Genomic DNA, 7,713 nt, shown 5'->3' on the forward strand with positions numbered 1-7,713 from the left:
TCATAGAGTTGGAAGGGGCCATACAGACCATCTAGTTCAACCCCCTGTTCAATGCAGGATCAGCTTAAAGCATCCCTGATAAGTGTTTGTCCAGCTGTTGCTTGAAGACTGCCGATGAAGGGGAGCTCACCAGCTCCATAGGAGGTCAATTCCAATGTTGAACTGTAATGTTTTTCCTAATACCCAGCCGGTGCCTTTCCACTGGAAATTTAAACCTGTTATTGTGAGTTCTATCCTCTGCTTCCAACAGGAACAGCTTCCTATCCTCCTCCAAGTGATAGCCTTTCAAATACATAAAAAGGGCATTCATGTCCCCTTCAGCCTCCACTTCTCCAGACTGAACATTCCCAAGTTCCTCACCTTTCTTCATAGGGCTTGGTCTCTAAGCTTCTGATCCTCCTCATTGTTCTCTTCTGCAGCCACTCCATTCTTTTTGAAGTGAGGCTTCCAGAACTGCACACATGTTATGCTTGTTGATACACCGCAAGACTGCATTTACCTTTTTGCTGCTGTATCACACTGGCTACTCATATTTAACTTATGGTCCATCCATACCACAAGATCTTGTTCACAAACACTGCTAACCAAAAGGGTATCCCCCATCCAATATGAGCGATTCATATTTTTTGTCACCCAGATGTAGAGCTCTGCACCTATCCATGTCGAATTGCATCTTGTTCACATCCATCTACGTCTCCAGTGTGTTCACATCCCATTGAATTCTATCTCTGTCTTCTGGTGTTTGAAATAAATGGACTATTTTGCTAAAACGGAGTACCCCCCCCCCGTGGGAAAAGTGGCGCACAAGGAGGGACACCTCCTAAGCGCATGAATGGATTAGTATAGCGAAGGGGGAAGGAGGAAAATAAATAGCGAGTTTTTTCTGAGAGACTTACTTGAGTACTGATAGTGAAATGACAAGTCTTTCGAGCCCTGGCATAGCGGTTTGAAAGTGTAAACAAAGTGGAACATGGCGGCTTCCCGAGGAAAGTTAAAACAGAAACCAGGCAGTCAGAGCCCAAGACCTGAAGAGGGAGCAGACGTCATGAAGTTGCTAGCGGATATGCTGAAGCCAGTAATGGAGCAATTTGGTGGTATTAACCAGCAACTGGCCACACTAAACCAAAACTTCACTCTGCAGCAGTGTCAGCTGGCATAAATGGAAAAGAAAGGGGAGCATGCAACTGTGAAAATTAGAGAGATGGATACCGCAAATAAGAAGATGAAGAAAAGAGTGACGGATGTGGAAACAACACAAAAACGTCAGGAAACTCGTTTGCTACAGCTTCAAATGGAAAAAACTAACATGACTCTCAGATTTCAGGGGGTACTGGAAATTGAAAAAGAAGATTTGAAGAAGACTCTGAGAGAGATCATTGCTCCAGTAACAGGTATATCAGCGGATGAAATAGTAAACAACATGGAGGCTGCCTATCAGGCATACTCCAATTATATTTTAAAAAATAACCTGCCTGGAGAGATTGTGGTGAGATTCACAAGAAAGACCAGAGATGCTGTATTAAAGGCAACTTCAGCAAATCCACTGAAGCTTGGGAATACAATCATAAAGACTTTAAAAGATATGCCATTTGAAATTCGCCAAAAGACGAAAGGCTACAAGGAACTGATCTCATTTCTTCAAACTAATAGAATTCAGTACAGGTGGGCGATTCCTGAAGGTGTAATTTTTAAAGTCAACGATAAAAGAGAGATGATTGACTCCATCTTTAAATCTAAGGAATTTTTGAGATGTCAGCTTGGGCCGGAAGAAGAACTTAAAGATGAAGAAACCAAGTCAAGTGACTCTGCTACTTCGGGAACGGACGAGGACTCTGTGGGGGAAGCGGGTGCGAGAGTGGGAGCAACGAAAACTGTGTATGACTTTAGGGATAGAAAACCGAAGTAAGGGCAGAAGGACTCTGTAAATTGCTCTTTGAAGTAAAGAAGATGCTCAAGAAGTACTCTCACAAAGATTTACTCACTAATATAGAAGCTGTGTTAAACAAGAACTTCACAAGTATATTGTATCACTAACACTTGTATTATTAACTTTTTGATTAACATGGAAAGGATCTTCTACTCTTGGGTTTTTAGTTAGTGTGGGTATCTTTCCTTTATCCTTAGTTGTAGTCCCCCCTCCTATATTTTTCGTTGTAGTTAATAGTCTTATGAAAAATAATAAAAATACCCTCTCAGGGTTTAAAAAAAAAAGAACATCATGGGGAACCCTGTCAAAAGCTTTACTGAAATCCAGGTAAACAACACAATACAGTAAGCTTGTCACTTAATCAAAGAAGGAAATGAAGTTGGTCTGGCAGCCCAATTCTAGGGCAAGCTGGCTGGGGAAGGAAAAGGGAAGCATTTAAACATGCCTCCTCAATCTTTCTTCCCACGGGCCAGCTGGAGAAGGTAGGGGGAGGCATGTTTAAATGCCTCTATGATCTCTCCGTACCCCTAGCCTGCCCGCTTTGGCAGGCGGGCTGGGGAAGGCACAGGGAGGCATTTAAACATGCTCCCCAATCTCTCCGCCCTCCCAGCCTGCCTGCTTTGGTGGGAGGGATGGGGAAGGCATGAAGAGGCATGTTTTATTGCCTCCCTGATCTGTCCAGGCTTCCCCAGCCCGCTCGCTTCAGCAGGCAGGCATGGCAAGGCCTGGAGTCGCTTGGACCACCATCCTTAACCATGTAAATGACAAGACACCACAGCCCCGGGTTGGAGCCAACTGTAAGTTGCTTGCAAACCCAGCTGAGCCAATGATTGGGATGCACCTTCTGGAGCCCTCAAACACCACCGCACGGCTTGCGCTGAGTCTCCATCATGGCCATTCCCATAGGCAGTCTGCAAGTCTCATCCCTGGCCACACAACTGCAGGGTTGATCCTGCAGACCCCTCTACCCCCACAGGAGTTATTAATTGGTGCTTACGTAGCCGCTGAACTTAGGCCCCTGCGCCCACTTAAATACCTAAAATTAGCTTAAGCCCTTGCCGCCGATCCTGAAGGAAAATGTTGTTTCCCTTCTCGGAGAGATGAATGCCATCCCTTCTGTACAGGTCCAGAAAATCAAGCCAAATCTGGGGTGAGGCAAGTAGTGGTCCAATCCAACCTTTAAAATATTATGAAGCTCCCCATTGGCCTTACACCAAGCCCTCTCGATCCCCTTGGGGTCCCAAGCGCTATGCCATACTAGGCGTGGAATTATGGCCGACCACACAATTACTGTGTCTGGCCATTGGCGCTGAATGTATTCCAGGTCATCCCTGGCTTGCCACACAAGGGCCTTCCCCTTCAGGAATCCCAAGTTGTTACCTCCCAGGTGGATAACCAAAACATCTGGTGGCAAAGCAGAACTGTCCTTGAACAGAAGAGGGAGGAGGCCCGGCCAGCGTAGGCCCCGGCGCCCCCTCCACTCAACCATATCCCACTGGCTGAGTCCCATTTGCGAGCCAATGGCCAACCGATTGGCCTGATGAGCTGCCCAGCAGAAGGCCCTTTTTAGCCTGCAGAGCCCATTCCAGAAATGAACTGAAGCACTCAAATGTGGTGCATGACACAGAACATGCCATGGGCAAGGCCCTATCCATGAAGAACTGGCCATCAAAAGAGAAACCCAACCGCTCGAAATCATCTGGATGCACAGGGAGGAGGCAAAACGCTGACTTAATATCACACTTCGCCAACTCCGCCTTCCCGACCACTCTGCCTTCCCGACCACAGCGCCATACAACACGAACTGCTTGGTCAAATAAGTTGTACTTCACCATGCACAGGTAATCAGGAATGGCATCATTAACTGAATCACCTCGCGGATATGAAAGGTGGTGAATTAAGAAAAATTCACCAGCTGCCTTTTTAGGCACAATCCCCAAAGGTGAAACTCTCAAATTAGGAAGCGGTGGCGAAGAAAATGGGCCCAAAACACGGCCCTCCTCTAATTCCTTGTCAATCTTTTCCCTCACCACCGACTCCATGCCCCTGACTTATTTAAGATTAGAGGCCATAAATGGGGCCCTAATTCCTTGAAAGGGTATACGAAAACCAAATGTGAAACCTTCTAACAAATAAATTCTGTCCTCCTCCTTAGGGTACCCCGCAGCCAGGCTTCAAGTGCCTTCTGGCTTATTGGGCGGGGCCCCTTTACCAGTGGCGGAGGAGGAACCTTATCATCCTTTTCCTCTTTATCCTACTTCTCCAAATCCTGGTAAAGAAGGCTAAAGAGATCAATGTATTCACCTTTACAAATCTTCTCCTGCGTTGCGGGTAAAACGTGATCACCCAAAGGTAAGGCAGTATCCCCAAAATGCATTGATGATGCTGATGCAGCATCATAAGGATTCACCCAAGGGGGGGGTACATCCCAGACTACCCCAAGGACCAGCCGGAACTGCACCCCAAGGGGACTGCGTAGCCTGCAAAGGAAAGCCCCAAGCCCATGGTTGACTATTGTAGCCAGACTGAATTGTAATGCAGGATCCCACTGGGACCCGGCAGGTCAGGCTCCGCAACTTCCACCGGCATGGCATCTGTTTCGGCTGCAGCTGCTCCAGATGCCCTGGTATCAGTCTCAGCATCAGGCCTAGCATCAGCAGGCCTGCATTCAATTAAAGAAAGACATTTAAGGTCCTCCTCTCTAAACCTCTTACGCTCAGCCTGGCTCTCCTTCCTACAGTCAGGGCCCACAACCGGCTGCTAAGGGGATGGGACCACCACCGCCCTAGCTTGGACTGCTGGACTGCAGAAATTAAAGGTGATTGCAAAATCATTTTTATTTTCATTTTAAGGCTGCCAGACAATATTCAGATTTCCTGGCTATATCACACACAATGCCATATGATACTTATTAACTACTAGGAAAAAGGCCCATTATGGAAATAAATACAACAAGCTCTAGAAGGAGGCTCTGGGCAGGTGCCCCAGCCTTGGACACTCAGCGTCAATTTGCTGTGGTGACCTCAGCAGAGTATACTGACCCAGCATCCACCATTTTCTCCAGGGAAACTGATCTCTGCCATCTGAAGAGCAGTTGTAATTCTGAATTGTAATTCTGAGCAGTTGTAAAACTGATCTCTACTATCTGAAGAGCAGTTGTAATTCTGAGTGATCTCCAGCCTTCACCTGGAGATTGGCAACAGTGGTTCTCCAGGAGGAAATGGCTGGCTTGGAGGGTGGAGTCTATGGCATTGTATCTGTTTGAGGTCCCACCCTTCCTAAAACCCCATGCTCTCCAGGCTCCACCCCTCAAATCTCTAGGCAGGTGGCAACCCTATCTCCTTTGCAGCCATTCATCAACCTACCTTTATCTGCCCCTCTGACTTCAGCTTTCCATCTCCTCCCCACTCCCTGCAGCCTCTACCTAGGAAGAGTACAGTCTTTCTCCGCAGTGGGGACCAAAGCAGCTCCCATCATTCTCTTCTCCCTCTTTTGATCTGCACAACAACCCTGTGAGGTAGGTAAGGCTGAAAGTCTGTGAATGGTCTGAAATCACCCACTCAGCTTCCACAGGAAGAACCTGGATCTGGCAGACCCTGCTCTTAAGTGCTAACTGCTACATCACACTGGCTGTCATAGGGGGGCCACCTCAGCAGAGTATAATGACACAGAGTCCACCATTTTCTCCAAGGGAACTGAACTCTGCCATCTGGAGAGCAGTTGTAATTCTGAGTGATCTCCAGCCCTCACCTGGAGACTGGCAACAATGGTTCCCCAGGAGGAAAAGTACAGTTTTTCTCTGCAGTGGGGACCAAAGCAGATTACATCATTCTCCTCTCTCCCATTTGACTTGCACAACAACCCTGTGAGGTAGGTTAGGCTGAAAGTCTGTGACTGGTCCAAAATCACCCACTCAGCTAACTGCTATGCCACACTGGCTGTGGTATCACCTAGTATCACAACTGAATTCCAGACAACACATCTCTCTCTTCCCCTGGAGAAAACTGCTTTGGAGGGTGGACTCCAAGGCATTCTGTTCAGCTGAAGCCTCTCCCCTCCCCAAACTCTGGCTTCGGTGGACTCCACCACAAAATATCCAGGAATTTCTTAACCTGGAGTGGCAAGCCTAGCAGGACTGGCCCCAATTAGTTCCCCACAAAGGCCAAAGTAGGCCTAGAAAGGGCCTCCTTCCCCAGCCTTTTTACTGACAGAACCAAGCTTGGTTGCCTAGTAACAGCCACTGAGGGGAAAGTGTGCTGCACAGCAGGAGGAAAAGAGAATAGTTTGACAGCCACTGGCCCACCTCAGTAGCCAGCCAGCCACTGAGGAGCCAAGCAGGAGAAACATTTTCATTAGGAGAGACAGCTGTTTTGGCAGTATTATTGCTGACAGGGAACAGTGGCCAGGCTGCCAGTGGATGAGAGAGAGGAGCAGACCCAGCACCCAGACAATGGCATGTGAGTACTCTTGAGTGGTGGTTGATGGGCCAATGGCTAATGGAGCACACATCACAGCCAATGGGAGAGCTGGAAACTGCCAATACATTTATTTATTTTTCACATTTATATCCTGCCCATCCTGTAAACGGGCTTAGGGCGGGTCACAACATTTCAATAAATACAATAAAATTTAAAACATGTTAAAACATATAAAATCAATAGTCACGTTTGTCGTAGGGAGAATCCAGCCCATTGATGTAGCTAAGTATGGCTGGCTTATCAGTGGGTGGGAGACAGCAAACTCGGGGGACCATATGTGGATGCCCGCTGCCTCTGCCAAAGGCCTGGTGGAACAGCTCTGTCTTGCAGGCCCTGCGGAACTGAATAAGATCCTGCAGGGCCCTGTTCTCAATAGGGAGCATGTTCCAGCAGGTGGGGGCCAGGGCTTTTCTATATATCAGATTATCCAGTCATCCAAGATCTTGTTTACAATGCTGTCATGTAAGCACTTCAGAGATTTGTTGCCTGGGCACCATTACACTGGCATGTAGGAAGTATAGTGTTCCAGTTTAAACAAGAAGCTGAATGTGTGCATGGGTAAGTTCTTCTTGGTCTCCAACATGATGTTGAGGTTGGACGCCAAATGCAATCGGCTGGTGGTCTGGATGCAGCCTGTTGGACATCCCTGCTTTAAGCAGTTAGGATAGATGATCAGTTCCTGAAGAGTTTAAAAGAAATGGTAAACAAAATGTTAGTTTGTCCAGCAAACCCTAAATACACTGTAGTACAAAAATACTTTATAAGAGTGACAGTGCTACAATTACATTGAATAAACTCACTGATGTCATGTCAGTAATTATGTGCTGTAGAAAGATGACTTCTGAGATTTACATCTATACATACGAAGATTTTCCATAATAGAAGAAGTATGTTTGGAGTAAGGTTTTTTTGGAGTTCTTTTATTAAAAAACAAATCCAACACAGATATTATCTAAAAGTATTTCTCATACTTCAGTATTGATTTGCATATACAAGAAACAATTCAAAGACTTATTCCAGCCTGAATAATCATTTGCAAATCTTACAGTGATGGAATTTGATAGTACTGGTAAACAAAACAGCTTTAAAAATGGAAGCTCTAGAGGATGACAATAATAAACTGGTTTGTTCCCCATAATATTTTACCTATACTGAAAGCTTGAAAATACACCCCCCTCACTCCTTCAGGCTTTCTTTTTCTGTTCACACTTTGCTGGTGGCAGAGATCTGCTAGAATTAAGTACAAAAATGTCTGTGCAACTCTAAAGCAATGAAATGAATATTAGAACTAGAGCTTATCCAAGAAAA

The sequence above is a fragment of the Gekko japonicus genome, unplaced genomic scaffold, assembly GCF_001447785.1.
Source record: "Gekko japonicus isolate JY-2015 unplaced genomic scaffold, Gekko_japonicus_V1.1 scaffold61, whole genome shotgun sequence".
NCBI lineage: Eukaryota > Metazoa > Chordata > Lepidosauria > Squamata > Gekkonidae > Gekko > Gekko japonicus.